Source organism: Equus caballus, chromosome 1 (assembly GCF_041296265.1).
Source record: "Equus caballus isolate H_3958 breed thoroughbred chromosome 1, TB-T2T, whole genome shotgun sequence".
Classification (NCBI taxonomy): domain Eukaryota; kingdom Metazoa; phylum Chordata; class Mammalia; order Perissodactyla; family Equidae; genus Equus; species Equus caballus.
In genome coordinates, this window is record NC_091684.1 from 86826122 (window position 1) to 86848599 (window position 22478).

Sequence of the window (22478 nt, forward strand, 5' to 3'; positions counted from 1 at the left end):
ATTGGCACCTAGACTAACAACTGTTGCCAATCTTTTTTTTTTTTCTGCTTTATCTCCCCAACCACCCCCCCCCCACCCCTGTACACAGTTGTATATCTTAGTTGCAGGTCCTTCTAGTTGTGGGATGTGGGATGCCGCCTCAACGTGGCCTGACGATCGGTGCCATGTCCGTGCCCAGGATCCGAACCCTGGGCCACCGCAGCGGAGCAAGAGAACTTAACCACTCGGCCACGGAGCCGGCCCCAAAGTTATCATCTTAAAGCAGCTGGGAGGGGCCACAAAATCCACAGAGCATGTCTGGGCTAGTAAGTCAGAGGTCATTTAAAGTTACAGTATGGTTTCTTTTCTACAATCTGGCTTCCCTTATGTCAACCTTGTGTTGAATTGGTATCATGAACGCTGTGAGAAACCAGTACCCAGGAGATTTTGTCTCGACTGTGTATCCATGATTAGAAGGTGGCAGAACAGGCTTCAGAGACACAGTTCATCCCTTCACGAACCAGTCAATCAGGGACTTTCTCAGAAGTGTTAAAGCTTAGTCTTCCAAAGACCACCTGGAACAAGCCTGTAGACTGTTAAAATCAGATTTATTGACTCAATACAGCATGGGGGATCAGAATTGGCCACCCCAAAATGTGTCTCTTTGGCATGAGGATTATTTTGGGCTGGTTACTTTTAAGAAACTGCAGATGGGGGAACTCTGAAAAGTAGAAGTTACCCTTTGTGAAGACATTTACATTTGTAAAGGAAATCTCCATTTGTAAAGGTGTCTCCCTCTCTGTATCAGGAAGAAGGGGAGATGACCTTATCTCTAGAAACTCTTATCAATGAGGAAGGCAAGGACTTAAATCTGCATAATAACCTTCTTCTTGTTTACTATGCTTTTCTGATCGTTTCCCATAACTGACTCCAGCCACCCCCAGCATCCTCCTTTGTCTTTTGCTAAAGATGGTATTTAAGATGACATCCTCAGACATTCTGGCAAGTTGCTCAGTTTTCCTGAGTTTCTCCCATGTATACATGTTATAAAGCTTTGTTTGATTTTCTCCTGTTATTCTATCTCATGTCAACTTAATTCGTAGATCAGCCAGAAGGACCCAGAGGGTAGAGGATTTGTCTTCTTCCCCTACAACAGTAAGGGAGTGATACTGGATCAACACAAGGTTGATAAAAAGGAATCCATATTGTAGAAAAGAAACCATATTGTAACTTTAAATGAACTGATTAACCCAGGCATGCTCTGTGGATTTTGTGGTCCCTCCCAGCTGCTTTAAGATGATAACTTTGTTCTTTTGAGGTTCTTAGGAATGTGATGACCCCCAGGCAGAGAGCCTATACTGATAGCCATCATCAATGACAACTGGAAGATCAGGGTATAAGGTGTTGTTCCATTCTCTGATGCATATCCAGTAAAACAAAGGGCCCTCAGGAACTGGGACCAGATGTCTGCCTCGACCCAGAGATCAGATGGAGGCTCCACCCAGAGACCAGCAACCTCCCCTACCTGGAGATCAGGCCAGTATATAACTGGCCTGTAGTCTTTATTCCAAGAGATGGTTCTTTCAGACATGAGTCAGCCATCTTCCCTCTTGCTAGCAAGCTGTAATAAAGAAACCCTTTCTCTCCTACTGCCTTGCCTTCTGACTATTGGCTTGTCTTGCAGCGAGCAAAGGACCCCACCTTGGGAGGTAACAGGAGGACGTTCCACAGGAACCATAGAATGCTGCTTTCCAAGAGGGAAGAGGAAAGCATCTTTTGAAAGGTTTGGGCTCCTGCTGAAGGTGTCTGAGGCAGGCCTAAGGGAAGCAGAGGTCAGTTCTGGATTGGCTGCTGTTTCTAAGGTAATTAGTAGAAGCAAGAGTTAACCAGGACTTGGGTGCTGTCTGATTCGATGCAGGCTGCTATAACAAATGACCATAGACTGGGTAACTTAAACAACGACTTATGACTCACAGTTCTGAAGGCTGGGAAATTCAAGATCAAGGGGTCAGCAGATCAGTTGTCTGGTGAGAGCCCACTTCCTAGTTTGTAGACAGCCATCTTCTCATTTTATCTTCACATGGTTGTCAGCAGAGAGAACAGGCTCTCTTGTCTTTTCTTATCAGGGCACTAATCCCATTCATGAGGACTCTATCCTCATGACTTGATCACCTCCCAAAGGCCACAACTCCTCATGACATCACATTGGGGGTTAGGATTTCAACATATGAATTGGGGGGGAACACAAACATGTAGCCCATAATAGGTGCTGTCATGAGGACGGAGTGGCTAAAAAATTGGGTAACCCCAGTAATACATGGAGAATAGCAAAGCAGGTCTGGGGGCGTCATTGTTAAGAAAGCAGTAGTCACTCAAAGAAGGAGTCCTCATGGTATTTTACAAATAGAGAAACAGTGATTCCTGTGACCTGGGCTGCTGCCTTTGTCTGTGCCTGTGCTCTAGGCCTGATTCATAGCAGGGCTGCTTTTTCTTTTTCAGCACAAACTGATTTCCACTCTTTCAGTCTTGACAAATTTTTACTCTTTCAGAGTTAGCATGTTGATCCTCAGAATTTGGCACATTTGTATTTGCAATCATGGAAACTGCCAAAGATCCAGAGTCCCAGGTCTCTGAACCCAGCCTTTGTTGGCATTTCACAAGATATGGAACTCCAGTCTTTCTCACACCCTGTGCTGCCACCAGAGAGTTTACATACATTGGCTGGTTGTTTATTTTTAAAATTTAATTGCTTATATATGATTAAAATGGTGGTGATTATGAAAGCCTTTAATTGGGCTTTCAGTGAAAAGGGTGCAGAAGCTACACCTAGAAGTCACTGATGAAACTTCTAAGAACTCCCAGTTGGTATGAGGCCAGAGAGAGAGAAAGAGAGAAAAGGAATCTGACCCCTATGTTTTGTAAAGTCCAGGCCAAATGCTAAGGCTATGCAGGTTACCAGGACAGGCTAAATATCAGTTAGAAAATTTTGGAGGCTCCACGCAGGGAAGCCTTCCTGAGTCTCATTGCTTTGAGCTTTTCCAGGATCAACCTTTAGTTTGAGACCTGAGCTTCGGAAGGAAGAGCAGCAGACTAGGGTCCAGAGGGAAGGACTGCCACAGACCATGGGACACAAGAGGGCAAGCTCTCTGTCCAGGCTGTGGGCCCTGGAAGAACACACTCATAGGTGCCAGGCTGGCACCTTCTCTAGTGTTGACGTCCAAGGGGTCTCAGCTCATCAGGTACAGGGATGCCTTTGGCCCCTGTGATGGACTGTATGGTGCCTCAAACTCGGAAAGAGAAAAGGCTGACTAAGATGACTTATTTTTGGCTGGGAAAAAAAAAGCAGGAAGGGAATGGCAACATAAATAAAACAAGTTGGGAATGATATTGGAACTTTAGGATTTGTCCTTTGTATCTAAACTTTCTTTCATATCTTCCCTCTCTCTACAGCACATTCTCAAAACAGTCCTTGGCTTGATAATCCCATCACTGATTTACTCTTGAGCCATGTCTTTGCTATTCAGCCCATCTGGGGAATTTACCTTTAAAAACTGTTTTTCTCTTGCAAGATCTTTTCTCAACACCCACTCCATTTTTGGCAGGTGCCATCGTCTCTTAGGCTTCTAAAAATGTTAACTACAATTATTTTAGAACCTCCTTCTGTTTTTAAAAAGACTCTTCATTTGTAGAGATTGTCGTCTCTCTTTTGTGATGTTGGTTTTCCTCAAATGTTTGTGATTGTTGGTTATTAACAAATCTGAGCTTGGGAGTCCCTGATAACTTGACCTCTTACTCTCCCTACTACTAGGGGTGGATGGGAGGAACTCCTGCCTGAAGGCAGACTCTCCTTATGCTACTGCCTGGCTCAAAATGGGGCAGGAAGCATCCTGGTGCATTTTCTTCATCTTTATGTCATGGTGATGATAGGATGACGTGATGTGTCAAAAAAACTGAATTTTTACAGTCTCTTCTTCATAATTGAGAAGTAAACAGGCATATGTTATGGGACTGTTGAAGAAAAACATAAAAAATATTAAGCATTACTTTTTTTTTACAGAAACCAGTATGCAAAAAACTTTATTTGTGATGTCAAATATGTGAAGAATTGATTACTTTTAAATCATCTTTTAAATATGAGGTAGGCTTCATATAATACTCTTTTTTATTTCCAAACTGATAATCAAACTAGCAATGAAAGAATCATCCCTCTTTCTAGGTTCTCCTCAAAGCTTTTGTGACATCGAACCTTAAAATAAAAATCTCTGAGTATTGATAAAATGCAGTTATTAGTTTACCAGGAATCTCTGAATCCACATAAATTTGAAATATTTGTTAAGTTAAGGTCAGAATGCTTCAGACTATTCATACTTCTTGAGTAGGGCTTCTCAGCATTCTTCGGGTACACAGCCAAGGGCATAAGGAGCTCTTGAAAGCTCAAGTTTAGTTTTATGGAAAAGTATGATGTGAAGATGGTGTACAAGCCTTGAACTAACAGGACTGGAATATTGCATTCCTAATTTATATTACAGTACTTCAGAAGAATTAATGTTTTCTTTTATAAAATCCCCATAATTGTAGTGGGCTTAGACAGCCTAGAATAGGATCAGACATCACCAAGATTTGAAAAACATAATATTTTCCTTTTTAGAAATTTCTATTTTCCTCTTTTCTTCCAACAAGAGGAAATTGTCTGTGTAGGGACAATTTCCTGACAGCAGTGCAGGGACCTGGAACCCAAGCATAGCATGGTGGTCCCACTGAGATGAAGAGGAAGACAGTAGAGTTTGGGGCTACTGAAGCGCTGAACACTGGAGAGGAGGGAACTGCCCAGATAGCAAAGGCAGAAATGTATGTAGGAGCTTCCTGAAAATCCTTGGCAGACAGAAATCTGAGTGGTTTCCTGCAAATCTTGGCAGAGGATTGGGCTATATATGCACAAAGAAAGACAAAGCAAAGTCTACCAGGGAATGGCTGCTATGAGGTTGAGAATTGAGTAGAGATAGTAGAAGTCAAGCACCGTGGGGAGACAGAGTTCCGGCCTTATCAGTTCATGACTTTTACAACACCCAAACATCCATGTAAAACAACAGAAGAACCATACCCTAGGAGTAAAGACCCTGTCCTAGAGCAGGTGTTGGCAGCTTTTTCTGTAAAGGGCAATATAAAAAGTGTTTTAGGCTTATAAGCCTAAATATATGCTCAAAGACTTAAAGGAAAATAAGGGCTTAATGGTTGAACAGATGAGATAGAGACTCTCAGCAGGGAAATGGTAACTATATGGGAAAAAAAACCCAATGAAAACTCTAAAGCTTAGAAGTACAATAATGGAGGGGCCGGCCCCATGGCTGAGTGGTTAAGTTCATGCACTCTGCTTCAGTGGCCCAGGGTTTCGCCAGTTCAGATCCTGGGTGCAGACCTCATCAAGCCATATTCAGGCGGCATCCCACATGCCACATCTAGAAAGACCTACAACTGAAATACATGACTATGTACTGGGGGGCTTTGGGGAGAAGAAGGAAAAATAAAAAATAAATAAAATTAAAAAGTACAGTAATGGAGCTGAGAATAGAGGTTCTGAGAATAAGGGGTTTTATAAGGTCATTTTTTACCTCTCCCTCCATCCTTCTAATTCTGTCTTTTAGCTTCATTTGGTTCAGGAAGTATACATGTAAACACATGGAGATCAACATAGCTAGGGTTCAGGTGTCCCTTGACTTTCTGACCTTAACTTTTATGCCTATTGCTTTTCAAAAGAAAGAGAAGTGTTTTCAGAAAAGGCCAGAAAACATAATGTCAAGCAAAAAGTCACTCATATAAGTCACAGATAGAGATCCAAGAAAGAAATCACTAGTATCCCCTATATAGTACAATATTTGTAGGAACCAATGTCCAGCTGGTTCATTCATACAAATTCACCTTGCTACTAAAAATACAAAGTATGTAATTACATTTCATCCCAACACCTTTAAGTTGAAATAGAGCCGTTCATCAACTGTTTCCTCATTCATTAAAATGGCAGGTCAACCCAAACACTGTCAGGGTAGACTGGCAATACATTTGCTAGCATCACGGAACTGCAAATACTCAGGGCAATTTAATTCACACAATCTCTTAACACCATAGCAACCTAACAAGGAGCTCTGAAGCCTTTGTTGTGAAAAACATCACTAGCCATTTAAAATCGTGCTTCAGAAAACCTTGAGCTGATAGGATTCCATGCATTGGTACCCATATGCAGGAGAATCATTTTGACATTTTGGCTCTCTGATGATCTTTTTGGAGAAGTTATAATATCCTTTGTTAATGAAAAATTGCTTTCCATTGTACATCCTTTTCAAGAAATGTTATATTTAAGCCCTTTAAAAGAAATATTCAGGATATTGGAGAAACAAGATTCATATTTTACTTAGATAAGTCTGTTAAAATTATAAAATATATTTTTCTGAACCAGGCCTGAGAAAGAATGTCAAGACAAAGTGTCTTAATACTTTCTGCCTAGAAAGTGAATTTATGCTGCATCTATATTGGTGAAGTTAGAGAACAAAGGTGTAAGAGCACAGATGGCAAATTAATCATTATAGTGATAGCATATACCTTAAAACTTGGGTGAGTAAATTAAATTTCTACAACAAATGAATTTAAAAATTATAATTCCCTATAATAAACACATAATAAATACAATATCTTACAATAAACTTGCATCTCTACACTCAAGGCTAAGGGTTAAATTCCATAGGAGAGGGCACAAAAATTTGCACTCAAGAATAGATTGTTACGGGAGACTGTTTTGGCCTTCATAGAAAAAAATTAGTCAGAAACTCAACTTCATAATGCTAAAAATCAGAGTATGTTCAGCCTTCGTTTTGGGTAATGTTCTTTTCTCTTTGTGTTGCCACAGAGACTGATGAGTAAATCTTTCTCAGCTTCCTTTTTCTCTGTCGAAGAGTACTGATAAGTTGGTTGTTGCTTTCTCAGAAGTGCTTGCATCATTGATCTTATCCTCTCAAGGAAATATTACACTGATTTTTTCCCCCCATAGCTTCAAATTTAACAAGAGCTAAATCAAAGTATTTAGAGTTTATAATTTTCTCTTTCCACAAGGGGCACTGATTCTAGGATGTTCCTCTGGAATATTCTTTGGGATCAAATGGAAAATTCAAACAATATGAATGATTCAATCAACAAATGTTTATTGGCAATTACGTATAGGTACTGTGATAATCAGGGAGCAATTACATGAGTAAGGATTTCTCTCTTCAGGAATGTTATAGTCTGGACAGGCTATGATGCAACCACACCCAAATAATATACAGAGCAGTTAATGATGAGTGCTAAATGAATGCAGTGGGCTACAGTTGCCACTGGGCTTCACAGGAGAGCGATTGCTTTGGCCTGTGGCAGTGAGGTTGGCTACACCTCAGGGTAAAGGTAGCATTTGAGCTGGGCTTTGGGGGACTAGAGGAGTTAAAGGATCAGAGTGGAATGGAGGGAAAAGAACAGCAAAGCTAAAGAGGGAGAAGAGGAGCTATTTCCAGAGCAAACTGAAAGAATCACAATGAATTGAAGTATGCTTTAGCAGGCTGGAAATTAGATCTGAGTATGTTTCGTATATATATCGATCTGTGCGTATTTTCAGAATACCCCTTTGAAAAGCTGACACGTATATGGGTGAGTCTCTTGGCCCCAACCAAAGCCACAGGGCAATTTCCATGGCTGTAGTGAAACTGCCCTATACCAGGACTGCCCCAACGCTTATCTCTCGTGTCCTAGACTTTCAAGCTGACCCCCTCTCCCATATCCAGCACGTTGCTGCAGTGTGGGTTAGGATTTATAATCTTGCTATAATCAAGTCTTAAAGAAAACCCCCCACCTTCATCTATTTAACAATCTTTCAGGTTGCAGCACTGCTCAGAATTTTGTCTTCTAACAGAACCCGGCTCAATGATCATTTTTACTTCAAAAAACATTCATGAACAACGGCTAATTACAGATTTGCAGTCTCTGACCTGAGCCAGGATTTTATTAGCTAGGATCAGAACAAAGAATAAGGGGGATCCAGAAATAAAATAATCAAATGAGAAGATTCAGGAAAGAATTACACAAATGTCAGCCTGTACACAAACACCCATCACTGTCTTCCCTTGAGGATTCCAGAGAAAGACCACATTTCCCCTCCCACCCCACCCCTCTTTGTTAGTCAGAGTCACCTTCCTTAGGGGAGGAAGCAAACAATCCCCCATTCACTGCATTGCCACTAGTTTGCAACGTGATTTTAGGCAACTTGCTTAACTTTTTGATATCTCGGTACTAACCCCATGCAGTTGTTAGGAGCAGTAAAAAAGTTAATAGTTGCAAAGTGAAAAAAACAGTGCCTGGCACGTGGTAGTACCAGCAACAGCAGCAGCAATGGTAGTAATAGCAGTGGTCGCTTGCCTTGTAATCCGGTTTCAATTTCAGTACAGCCTTGGCATGGTGAGGGTTTGCAGAATTGCAGAATAGGAATAGGAAAAAAGACACTGTAAGAGTTCACTACTTTGTTTCTTGAAAATTGGGGGAATATTTGTGGGACTTGAATTTTGAAGATGTGTAACCAAGAGGATCATAATTTTGAATCCAGATGATGGTGTTGCTATCAGTGTGATCACCAGAGTCTGCATTCAGTATACTGCTGCTACATTTCAACAGTTTTCTGGGTTAGCTATTGCAAGCTTGGGTCTAATGGTGATAACAGTAAGTTATATAGATAGATAAGAAATCCTTTGGCATAATATAGCAGTGGTTCTCAGACAATTTGGCAGTGTCTACAATTTTTATTGTCACAATTGGCAGGGTGCTCCAGGCTTCTAGTGAGTAGAGGCCAGAGGTACTGCTAAACATCCTACAATGAGCAGGACAGTCTCCAACCACAAAGAACGATCCAGGCCACAAAAAGAAAATGATCCACAAAATGACTATAGTGCCAAGGTTGAGATACCTTGATGTGAAAGAAGAAGCGCCAAGACTTGGAATGATGAGAATATTGGCTTTAAACCATATGAATGCTACTTTCATTAATGCCTTCACCATGTCCCCAAAAGGCCAAGAAAATTATTTATATCCCATTGCAGAGGAAGTCCTTAATTAAGGAGATAAGACAACCTGAGGTCTAGATGTTAGCCTCTCGTTTCCTTGGCCAACCCAGTGTGCTCATGAATACATCATTGTTAGCGGCAGGGCTGCAAGTTACGTGAAAGTTCAGTAATATAGACCTTCGATCACCAAAGCTGCCATTGTGCAATGCCTAATTTGCTGGCCACCGTAATTCACACTGAACCCCCAATCTGGCACCCTGACCTGAGGTGACCAGCCAGTTACCTAGTGGTATGCCAGTGACTTTGGACTCCTTTCTTTTTGGAAAAGGCAGCAAGTTTTCCTCCACCAGGATAGACACATTCTGCCTTTGGATTTTCCTTTTCTGATGGTCCTGGCTCCCCCAGTAACATTATCTATGGATTCTCTTTGGCAACAGGAAATGATCAAGAATGAATTTTGGGATGACAAGTCATTTTGGACTGAAAAACACAGTGGGACACATTAGAAAGAATAATCAAAAGATCTTTTACAGATCCTAAATATGATTTAAAAAAATTGTTTTTTGATGCCTGAAATTTGATTACTTATTGCAAAAGAATATTAAATTGCAAGAGATCTGTTGCATTGCTTAAATGAGTGTTCTATTAGTAGTTGAAATGTTAAGTAACAAAGAAATTTCTAACTTTCTTTTGATTAGTTTGGAAAAACAGAATTCTACTTTGAGCAGTGTGGTTTTAAAATAAATTAGAAATGAATTGCGTAAATACAGGAATACGGATCTAATAACCCTTATTAAACATTGAAGCAATGTTGCACAGAAGATTGCAGACTACCTTCCCTCAAGATCACAACATAGCTGCCAGTAGCTTGTAGGTCAAGACATTTCTTCACTTACCTTTACCCCAATCGTAGAATAAAAGCTCTTTTCATAAGTCCGACTGGACCAACTTTGGTCACTTCCCTACCCCTGAACCAATAATAACAGCCTGGGGTTGTCCTGTGTTAACTGGCTCTAACTTAGTGTTCCGATTCTATTATGGTAAGGCCATGGAGTCACCATATTTGATTTAGACCAATCAGGACCCACCTCCGTGACTGGGAACAGGATTATCATCTCTGGAATTATGTGAGTCATAAGGGGAACAAATGGATGATGTCTGAAAATTGGGGTTCTGATGCAAAGGAGGAAAGGAGGGATAGATGCTGAGGGAAGTGTCCACAAGGAGCGAAATTCTCTTTCCCTTTTAGATAGAGTCAGGGTCACATACACGTCAACACTGTAACCCTAATTCTCTTCTTCTCATCTGTTTTCCTGGTTGTGCAAAAAGCCAAACACAGCCAGGTGGCAGTGTCAGCTTCTGTTTCAGTGAAAAACTTACTATGTTTTGGGATGGGGTGGGAGGACGGAGAACACATCAGTAAAACCTTCAGACCTGCAGAACCAAGAGTCCTGGGGAAATGAAGCAAGTAGTTTGTGAGCTGTAATTGTGGGAAGAATCCTCTTGTCCCTCCATGGCCCAACTGTACCCTTGGGTTCCTGTGTCTGTGTATTCTGCTGTTGGAAAAGTAAAACTATATATGCCGCTAATTCAAAGCATACATTGCATCTGAAAGGAAGCAGCCAATCCCCCATTGTGTTGCTCTTGGTAGCATAGACAAAGCTGACCAGAGCAAAGAGCAAAGAGAAGATGCAAAAAATTGAGCAGGACCTCTAATCAAAAAGTGCCTGAAACCTAATACACTTTCTGACTACATGTTCTTTAGAAAATGAAGTTCATCATCTGATTCAGTTTTAAATGGAGATTCTGTTACTTCGTTCCCCTCAAAGCATCCAAATGGATACTCTGTGATATGATGGAGGCCATGAAGAGAATGGTGACAATCTGCGTCCTGTCTGGGATTCTTCCTTAATTCCTATTCCCAACAGCACAGGTGCGAAAAGATTACTCTTACCCTTCACTGGCAGAAGGACCATAGACTCGGAGCCCTAGGGAATGACTCTACTGAGGGTTCAGCCACTGAGTACACATCCCTGACCAGTAGAGCTGCTGTCAGATGTGGCTAGGAGGAGGGAAGACATGGTACCAGCTGTAACCTTTTAACCAAACTTTGCCTCAGTCTGTATTTCCTTATTTTCTTGGTCCTTTATTTATTCTTTAAATTTCCCTTCTCTCTGTGCTTACCTCTCCCATTATTAGCAGTATTTGGGCAGAGGTTAAATTCATAATGGACTTCAGAATATTAAGAAAGTATTGAGATGAAGTAAGAGGTGGAATGGACATTATTGGAAGCTTTGTAAACTCAGAAAACATCTAAATCTTTACTTCTAGATGCAAGATGTAGGCATGGCTTTCGATTGCCTTTCATTTGTAGGGGGATGAGAGTGTTTACAGCTGTGTGTGGAAATTTGCAAGATCCTAGACAGGGAAACCCTCAGAAGAAGGATTTGTAGTGTGTATATGTGTGTGTGCTAGGAAGCTAAGGGCTGGAATATGATGGTGTTGGAATATAGGTGTTTTTTTTCTGTGCAGCACCCATCATTCGGAGAACTGTCCTCACCCGCTGTAAATGGTACTTGAAATTGTAACCCCAGTTCCTTCGAGATCAGATGGTAGGATAGGATTATATGTGCAAGAAATTTCGTTGGTAAAGTGCCTGTCAGAGAAAAAGGGGAGAGAGCTGGGAGAAGATGGGAAAGCTGTCAGATTTGGATATAGGTCTGATTAAAGAAGAGAGAGAACATAGGAAGGAAGATGGAGTGGAAGAGTCTTAAACTGAAGCATAGTTCTCAAGTCCGTTCAGGGGAGTCCTGTGTCTGAGGAGTCTGCATCGTCCAGGAACGGGCTGACCTCACATCCCTGCTGAGCTCAGTTGTTGGCTGGGAGCAGCCTGTAGAGGAGCGTGGGCTCTGTGCTAACCTAGTGATGGATTTCAGAGTATAGCATCAGGGCCCTGCGTCATTTAGAGCCCTTTAGTCGGAGATCTGAGAGGTGCATTACCCGTGACAGCACAATCAGTAATAGAAGGGAACATGCTGGACTACCCGCTCCCCCCGCAGGGAGGTGAAACTAAGTTGGGTCAATGACATACACTTTCAGGAATTTAGGTTTCCAAGGAGAAAACCCACAAATGACTTAAGGTGTCAGAAGCAGAGGCACACAATGGCAGGGCCCACAGGGAAGGGCCTGCTGCTGAGGACTTTGGTGCTGCCTTGATTTCATTTCAAGATTTCACAGTTCAGCACTTTCTTTGACTATATGGATTGTTCAGTATAATTTTAATACACCCCTGTTTTTTAAAAATTTAGAGTTATTTTCTATTGCTTGTAAACTTCCAAGAACCACAGCTGAGGTGGAGTTAGGGGGCTTGCTTTTAAGAATAAATAAATGTTTTTGACATAGTTAAAATGTCTATTCTACCTAAAGCAATCTACAGATTCAACGCCATCCCAATCAGAATCCCAATGACATTCTTTACAGAATTAGAACAAAGAATCCTAAAATTCGTATGGGGCAACAAAAGACCCCGAATTGCTAAAGCAATCCTGAGAAAAAAGAACAAAACGGGAGGCATCACAATCCCTGACTTCAAAACATACTACAAAGCTACAGTAATCAAAACAGCATGGTACTGGTACAAAAACAGGTGCACAGATCAATGGAACAAAATTGAAAGCCCAGAAATAAAACCACACATCTATGGACAGCTTATCTTTGACAAAGGAGCTGAGGGCATACAATGGAGAAAAGAAAGTCTTTTCAACAAATGGTGCTGGGAAAACTGGAAAGCCACATGTAAAAGAATTAAAATTGACCATTCTTTTTCACCATTCACCAAAATAAACTCAAAATGGATTAAAGACCTAAAGGTGAGACCTGAAACCATAAGGCTTCTGGAAGAAAACGTAGGCAGTACACTCTTTGACATCAGTATTAAAAGGATCTTTTCGGACGCCATGCCTTCTCAGAGAAGGGAAACAATAGAAAGAATAAACAAATGGGACTTCATCAGATTAAAGAGCTTCTTCAAGGCAAATGAAAACAGGATTGAAACAAAAAAACAACCCACTAACTGGGAAAAAATATTTGCAAGTCATATATCTGACAAAGGCTTAATATCCTTAATATATAAAGAACTCTCACAACTCAATCACAAAACATCAAACAACCCAATCAAAAAATGGGCTGGAGACATGAACAGACATTTCTCCAAAGAAGATATACTGATGGCCAATAGGCACATGAAAAGATGCTCATCATCGCTGATCATCAGGGAAATGCAAATCAAAACTACACTAAGATATCACCTTACACCCGTTAGAATGACAAAAATATCTAAAACTAATAGCAACAAATGTTGGAGAGGTTGCGGAGAAAAAGGAACCCTCATACACTGCTGGTGGGAATGCAAACTGGTGCAGCCACTATGGAAAACAGTATGGAGATTCCTCAAAAAACTAAAAATAGAACTACCATACGATCCAGCCATCCCACTACTGGGTATTTATCCAAAGAGCCTGAAGTCAGCAATCCCAAAAGTCCTGTGCACCCCAATGTTTATTGCAGCACTGTTTACAATAGCCAAGACGTGGAAGCAACCTAAGTGCCCATCAACAGACGAATGGATAAAGAAGATGTGGTACATATATACAATGGAATACCACTCAGCTGCAAAACAGAACAAAATCATTCCATTTGCAATAACATGGATGGGCCTTGAGAGAATTATGTTAAGTGAAATAATCCAGCAAGAGAAAGATAATCTGTGTATGACTCCACTCATATGAGGAATTTAAAACTATGGACCAAGAACAGTTTAGTGGATACCAGGGGAAAGGTGGGGTGGGGGGTGGACACAAAGGGTGAAGTGGTGCACCTAAAACATGTCTGACAAACATTAATGTACAACTGAAATTTCACAAGATTGTAACCTACCAATAACTCAATAAAAAAAAAAGATAAAAAAAATAAAGTAAAAAAAAAAAAGAATAAATAAATGTTTTTGGAAAAATATAAAGGTAGGTATATAGGATTGTTTAAAATTTTTTTAAATTTACATACATGATACTCTGTTGCATGTGTTCTTCTGGAAAGTTTACCTTTTGCTTAGAATTATGAAGATTTCATCCATGTCTATAGATCATTATGAAATATTCCTTTGAATGAATATACTGTTCATGAAGAAGAAAGTGGATGTCAGATGGTATAAGGTATCCCAATGGTACATCCATTCTCTTCTTCATGAACAGTAAGAAAGATTATAATTTTTTGCATAAAAAGCTGCCTCTGGATGTATGTTTTTGTGTCTTTTGTGCACCCGTGAAAGCATTTCTATAGAATGCATACCTGAGGGTAACTGCTGTGTCCTAAGGTACCCGCTTCTTTAACTACACCCATATTGCCAATTGCTCTTCATAATAGTCATAACAATTTACTCCACTGTCAGAAACACAGAAGATTTCTCATTGCTGCACATTACTGAAACACTTGCTATCTTTAAATTCTTCAGTGTGATACATCCATAAGATGGAGTTATTTGTCGGTGAACGCAGTACAGATACCTACTACAACAAGAGTGAACCCTGAAAATATCACACTAAGTGAAAGAAAGGAATCCTAAAGACCACATCTTGTGTGATCCCATTTATATAAAATGTCCAGAGGAGGCAAAGCTACAGAGACAGAAGTAGATTAGTGACTGCCAGGGACTCAGGGCTTGGAGGGAAATGGGGAATGAATGCTAATGGGTATACACTTTCTCTTGGGGTCAACGCGAATGTTCTAAAATGTCTTGTGGTGATGGTTTCATAATTTTTTGAATATACTAAAAGCCCTTGAATTGTACACTTTAAATAGGTGAATTATGTGATACGTAAATTGTATCTCAATAAAGCTGTTACCAGAAAAGATATTTGGAGACTACTGGTCTAAATAGGGTAAGAAATACTGGCAATAGTAACAAAATGGCTGATGGAGAAATATGAAATAAAGAAGTCACAGATTTTCATTGCTTATTGCAGATGGGGCTAAAAAAATGTAAAATTAGGGGTGACGGAGGTTGAGATCCAGGTAGACATGCAGACATGTGGTACTATGAATGGAAATGACATCAAGATCAGAGAGGGTGCAGATTTTGTTGGCAGCACAGTGTGTCTCCAACAGCTGTGATTTCAGACTGTCAAAGCCTGGTGATGTTGAGTGGCAGAGAGTTTTGGGTGCCCTATAAAATCTAAGTAGACGACTGCCTTCTTTCTTTCTGATGTTCTGTGGTTAAAATATTTGGTGAAAATTAAAGGTAAACAAAACCATGAGTCACTTCATAAATTTTTAAAAGGACAGAAAGTAATTTGAATTGTGTCAAATGTGGGTACAAACAGGACTAGGACTACAAATATAAGACTTCAAAAGACATGGACACTTCTTGTTCTTTCTGGATAGCACACCTGCTTGACAGCAATGCGTTCTCATTCCCTGTGGAGGAACGGTAAATTGCGATGCTTTTTATACTGCACAGTACATACTTTTGAGATGCGAAATTAACATAAATCTGTAATTACTGATTACTTATGGGAGAAGCAATATTCTCAATTACGGTTCTGATGATCCTGCCATCTTGGTTCACGTCCACTCACATCTGAATGGACTTTCACTCTATATGGGACTATAATTCTAGATTTTCCAGAGAACTTGATTTAGTATTATGGTTTAACTGTTGTCAAGAATAATGAGTTGTGAAGTCTATCTAAAGGTAACCCAGAGTAGGATATACTCTTAGAAAGTATCAAATTATAAAAAAATTGTCAGATCTCATATCTCAATTTGGAGGTTTGAAGATTTTCTCATGAAGAAAATTCTCTCTATGAAAGATTCTGTCTTAGTCACTTATGTGCATACTATTTCAAGAGTTTTCAAGAAACAGTCCCTTCTTAAGTTGGCTATAAGCTGATCATCATATAGCTTTCTGCAGACATCACATTTCTGCAGCATAACATATATTAATTCTGGCATCTTGACATTCATTTTTTAAAAGGTTCATTTGTGAAATAAAAACTAAAAACACTATAGTCTTAAAATGAATATATTTTAGACTCTAAAGATCATTTGTCATCAAAGATGCCCTACCAGAAGGCCATTTGATAAAATGGATTTTCTGGATGCCTGAAATCCTCATTATTAGCACCATTCACTTAATGGCTCCTAAGGAGAATTTGCATTTTAGCAGGGCTAAGTTTTTTTGTTTTTTTTTTTTTAACCTGGAAATAGTCAACAACTGAGTAAATGGAGTGGACAGCCTTCAACTAGAAAGGTGCTAGGCATCTGGTGAAAAGGGCTGATGTCAAGGAAAAGCCCTAAGAAGCTAGGATAGGGATTGCCGCTTCAATTGCTATGAGGAGTCCAGGAGGTATGGACATTAGCGAAATGGGCTGCTGGGGGTGCTGGTGAGCGGGGCTGTAGGGAAGAGGTGCACATGCCCGTTGCAAGGGCAGCAGCATCTGCTGAGCTCCAGCTGGTGGTTGACACGTGGGACTGCTGTCAGACCTTCAGATTTTTCGAGGCCAGCAACTTGGATATAAACATGAACGCTTTTTATTGCTAAGTGTTGACAACTAATTACGTTTTAAAAACCTGTAAGTCAACAATTTGCAAGCCAAACAGGTTAGTTCTGTGGGCTGTGTGAGGCCACAGAATACCAGTTTGAAACCTTCCCAATAGAACACCTCCCAAAGGAAGCTGAAGAATCTTGAAGACAAATGTGGTCCTCTTCTCAGCTGAGCCTAGAGCTCACGGCTCCAGGAAGTCTCATCTCTGCTCTTTATAGACCATTCACGATTCGGCTCTGTACAGTAAGGGTCTCTATGGGCTAGGACAGGTCCCGCCCTGAAGATGGAGTTCAAAGGCAATACTCAACTCTCTCAGCATTGTTGGGACAGGCAGAGGCCCCGTCCTTTCCCAGAGGTTACGAGTCAATCTTCTGAGTTGAGTAAAATCATGGGGGATGCTGCTGCTTATGCCAGGGATTTAAGAGCATAAAAGTTATTGGATACTAACCTGACTCCACTTTCCTGTGATACAACGATTTGTACTTGGCTTTTTCCTTGACAAATCACTGGGAGCTTGGAGCATGAAAGTCAGGCCAGAGAGTTGGGAGTTGGTATTATACATGCGACTAACTCAATTAAGGTTCTGCCATGGTTAAGAACATTGAGCTCTGGAGCCAAGAGCTTGGGTCAAATTCTGACTCCACCACTTAGTAACTGTCTGAGCTTAACCCGTCTGTAAAATGGGGACGATAAAATACTTATCTATAAGGTGGTTGTGAGGATTAAATAAGTTAATACTTAGTGCATCATATAGTTTGCTGTTATAGGAAAAATGTTGTTTTAGAAATTTGAGGAAACTGGGGCTCAGAGAAGCTAACTGACTTGTCCAAAGTCACACTATTCAAAAAAAAAAAAAAAAAAAAGGCAGGTTCTAGGATCTGAACACCAGCCTCTCTAATTCCAAATACAATATTGTGGTCTATTTACCCCACCCCCAAATTTTCTCATAATGATGTTGGGTTTGTCTGATTGCTCACTATGAGTGATTTGTACATAACCAGGTTCTACTGCAAATCCTGGAAGTTCTTGAAAGAGGAAAACAGGTTCAAGACAGTAAAGGAAGATTTGCAAGGCAAAGCCAGTATAAGTCCTATAACCCAGAAACAGTGGGCGCCAAATAAAAAGGTTTGTCCAGAAGTAGGGAAAACTAAAAGCTTAGCCCTTGGTGCTTGTTTTGGGGCACAGCAGATCAGTTCAGGTTGGATAGTAAACTAGGCAGTAGAGATCAAAAGAGGCCTCATGAACTAAATGGCCTTCAAAATTAACATACACTAAAAAGTTCACTCAAAAATATTTTTATTAGTTCAACATCTAGCAGAGGAGAACTTCTAAATAGCAAGTGCTCAAATAACAGTCATAAAACCTCAACTCAGAAGCAGCTTAGTGATCATTTACAGAGAAGGAAAGCAAGGCCCAGACGGATGAATGACTTACACAAGTTCACACAGTGAGTAGTAGCAGAATTAAAACTAGACTCTAGAAACATGTCCTTCAGTGGTTAGGACCATGACCCTGGAATCAGACCGCATAGAGCCAAATCCTACATCGTCTCTTGTTTTCTCTGTAACAATTTCCCAACTTCAATTTCCTCGTTCTGAAAACAGGAGAAAGAGCAGCATTTGCCTCCCGCGATTGTGCTGAGGCCGTGATCCGTGAAAAGCATCATGAAGCCTGGCACAAGGTGAGCGCCCCCACGCCGCGGTTCCTGAGGTGATTGGCTGCTAGCGCAGTGCACACTCAAGTGCACAGTCACTCAGCCATTCAATAAGGAAATGATTAGAACGGACTGTTTTATTGAGCTGATACAGAAAGGTGCTTCCAGATCCTTTAGCCCCGCCCCACCCCACATCAGCTCAAGGCAGTAAAAGCCATGGGCGACTGGCACCTGCTAGGTTTTACCAGGCCTGGGACGAGGCTTCTCAGGAAACAGGTTTACTCAAGGATCCTGAGTCCATCAATAACAGGCAGCAAATGGGGCTTCAGTGGGGTAGTCAGACTCCATGGCCAGGTAAATCAGGACACACGTGGGCTAACACGCTGTAACTCCTCTTGGAGACAGAGGGAGAAAACAGCCAAGATTCATGGCTTTCAGCCTGCATTTTCCTCTTGATGTACAAGCCCTTGGCTCCCTCCCTTTGCATGCCCCCGGTCACGGGCTCCCCTCTGCTCACTACCCACAACTGCTTCCTCTCCCCGCAAATCTACTCTGCTGAGAGATCTGCAGATGCCAAGAAAAGACTCCAGCTACCACAATGCATCTACCCTGGAGGGGCCTGGCTGAGGAAGAAGGCGCAGGCAGGGGGCCTCGCGGAGAAAGAAGTGAAGGACTGGACTTTTCAGCTTTTGGCTAGGGCTACTGAAAGCTGGAAGAAGATTTTTCTGGCCCTTTTGAGTGATCAAATCACTGATTTTGCTGTCTCTCATTTTCTGAGACCTGTGCTCCAGAAGGGGACAGGCTGGGCCATGGAGGTGTCTGCCTCCCAGTAGGCTGCCAAGGGGCTGCTGCTGGTGTTGGGCTTCCTGGGGTGCTCCTCTGAGGCACTGGAGGCACAAGTAGGCACAGGTAGTCACAGGTGTTAGCTAGAGCACAAGCCCAGGTGCTGGGTGCAGCTGGGGCTCCCAGGCTGGGGCCTAATAGGTGGATGGGAATGGGCTGGGCTCCTTATAGCGATATCTCTGGGGAAAAAGTTGATGACGAATAATGACAATAAAGTCAGTTAAATGTATTGGATCAATATTAAAACTTTTTTTTTTGGTGAGGAAGATTGGCCCTGAGCTAATATCTGTTGCCAATCTTCCTCTTTTTGCTTGAGGAAGACTGGCCCTGAGGTAACATCTGTGCCAATCTTCCTCCATTTTGTATATAGGATGCTGCCACAACACGGCTTGATGAACAGTGTCTAAGTCTGTGCCAGGATCCAAACCTGTGAACCCTGGGCCACTGAAGTGGGCCTCGTGAAGATAACCATGATGCTACTGGGCTGGCCCCAATATTAAAACTTTTAAATGTTTCCACTATGCCTTTTAACTTTGGGCGAAATTCTTCATCAGCTGCTATGCTTATTCTCCTGTGTAATCCAAAGTGATTTTTTTTTAAATTGTGGTAAAAAATACATAACACAAAATTTACAATTTTAACCATTTTAAGTGTACAACTCAACAGCATTAAGTACATTCATAATGTTGTGCAACGATCATCACTATTCATTTTCAGAACCTGTTCATCATCCCAAACTGAAATACTGTGCCCATTAAACACTGACTCCCATTCTCTCCTCTCCCCAGCCCCGGATAACTCTATTCTACTTTCTGCTTCTATGTATTTGCCTATTCTAGATATCTCATTTAAGAGGAGTCATACAGTATTTGTCCGTTTGTGTCTGGCTTATTTCACTTAGTATAAAGTCTTCAAGATTCATCCATGTTGTAGCACGTGTCAGGATTAAATTCCTTTTTAAGGCCGCAAAATATCCCATTATATGTATATACCACATTTAGTTTACCCATTCATCTGCTGATGGCCCGAAGTGATTTTTAAACAACTAGATATTTCATTTGCAAGATCTGTAAAATTTTTAAAGTATATAATGGCCTTTCACGTATGTGATCCCTTCTCTTAAATGTCTGAAGTCATCAATCATGCTTTTAAAATATATAAAACCCTGCCCTGTTTACTCTTTTACCTCTGTTTTCTCCCAAGCAAGTTAGTCCCTTTATTTTTCTCTCCTCCACAGTGTCAGCTCGCCCCACGTATTTGGTACTTTTAGGTCATGAGTTTATCTTCCTAGATGAGACTCTCTATAGAATGTCTGTTGCCTTTATTTGTACATCCTCTTGGGAGAGAGGGAGTGAGAGTCCAGGAAGCACCACAGACTTATATCCTGGCCAATTTCTAGTGTAAATGAGGAGAAGCAGGATGGGCTACCCACCTCACAACTCCAGCCTAGAGGCAGATCCCCCTCCTCTCTTATCGCCCCCTGGGCCAGAGATGACCCAGACGACTGGGTTGCCTTTACTTCAGTTGCCCAACTAATCAGCTGGCAGTTGTCCCAGGTCCTCCTCCTGTGATGTTTTCTCCACCTCCATTTCCACATCTGTAAAATGAGTATGAAAATAGGAAGAATGATTCTAATAAATCAACATTAAATTTGTATCCTCTTTTCTTCAGTATTCCCATTAGAGAGAATCTTTTATGGCAATATCAAGTGAATAATTAATTCTTTTAAAGAAACTACATTGTATCTATGGGTGTGTGTGTGTGTGTATGCATACATATATATGATTTTAAGTAATGCCAGATAAAAAGGGACTGTGATTTTTAAACTATGTTTTAAATGTGACATTATTTCGATATACTTATTAGGAAAATGAGGCATTAAAATATTTCTATAATGCCAGAGGCTGAGGGTTCATACTGCAACTTAAACTAATGATAAAATTATGATCCATTCTTCTTAGGTAAAAATAATTCTCTTAAAGCTGCATAAATAAGTTAATACCAGCTACTTTAAAAATATAGAACATTGGTCCAATATAATTACCAAATTAGTTCTTCTGTGGTACAATTATAATTTTAAAATGGAACCAGGAATGGTTGATGTCAAGACAGTGGCTTAGGCGGGCTGTGAACTCACCTCCTCCCATGGACACAACAAATTTATAACTACTTTTGGAAGAATTGTCCCTGAGAGATAACTGAAGACTGGATGAAAAGAACCTTCACAACAAGGTCCAGTTCTGATTGCAGTGGAAGAGGCAGAAATTCCTTTCTGGAGAGGAAAAAAGCAACCTTTGCAAACTGTGGTGTTGCACAGCCAGCTGGGAGCAACCTTAAGGTATGAAGCCTTCCCTGGAGAAGTGAGGGAACTGAGCAGGGGAACATTACTGCTATAAGCATCTTTTGGACTCAGCACAACCAAGATGAGTGTCATAACATCTGGCTTTGCTGCCTACCAATTATAATGGAGAAAAGCTGTTGGACATAAGGGGAAAAAAGCTGGCTCTTAAATGGTCCATGCACAGATTCACCCATTTTGGAAAGCAACCTAAAATCACCAGAAAGAAAGGTGCACAGTCCTTTCGTGAAAAGAGACTCACGTGGTAGGCTCTGGGTTCATCTTGGTGACAGGTGAGCCCTCTCCAAGGAGTGAAATATTGGTGGCAGCCATTGTTGTCACCTAGTACAGGTGTGCTGAAACCAACACTGGCAGATGCCATTGGAGTTCTTCCCCTACCTGTTAGCCCAGGGTTTGCCCCACCCACTAGAGCACTGAGTTAATCCAGCTCAGCCGGGGCAGGCAGCCTGCCCTAAGGACTGGCCCCACACAAGAGCAAGCCCTCAGGCAACTTGTGGGCCTGCATAGGCTAGGTGCCTGGATCCTCTGCAGCCTGGTGAGTGGGTCCACCTCTGAGGTGTAGGGCATGTGCAAGGAGTGGGTGGAGTGAGTGGGGCATTGGTGGAGTATGTGGGGCCTCTGCAGTGGGGTGACTGGGTCTGCTTGACGGGGTGGAGATGTGTGCACAGGGCAGGACTGTGTTGATGGTATGTGTGGCCTGTGGGTGGTGGGGCTTGTCAGCTGCAGAAGACTTGTGCTTCTCAAATAGCCACACAGGGGATCGGCCCCACCTTCCAAAGCCTGAAATGATTGGGTGCTCCTGTGACTGGGGCCAGCTCAACTCAGCTGCAATCCTGAGAGAGCTGACAAAAGCCTTGCAGGTCAGAGGCCTACAGCAATTATAAGCCCCTGAGCTTAGCAACCAGCCATGATGGGGACCTACTCACTTAACAGAAAAACTGCAACAGGAATGTGCTATTAAACCTTGCAGC

At 41.4% G+C, this 22478-nt stretch overlaps 1 long non-coding RNA gene across 2 annotated transcripts; it reads left to right on the plus strand.

Moving 5' to 3' along the window:
- Nucleotides 1–1332: 1332 nt before the first annotated feature.
- On the plus strand, nt 1333–22115 carry LOC138916434 (uncharacterized). Of its 2 annotated transcripts, none has more exons than XR_011423702.1 (3): nt 1333–1841; nt 18256–18332; nt 19519–22115. It is a non-coding gene; the product is annotated as an uncharacterized lncRNA (long non-coding RNA). The 2 variants fall into 2 exon arrangements; XR_011423703.1 differs by lacking the exon at nt 1333–1841 and adding an exon at nt 8283–15534.
- The last annotated feature ends 363 nt before the right edge of the window (nt 22116–22478 follow it).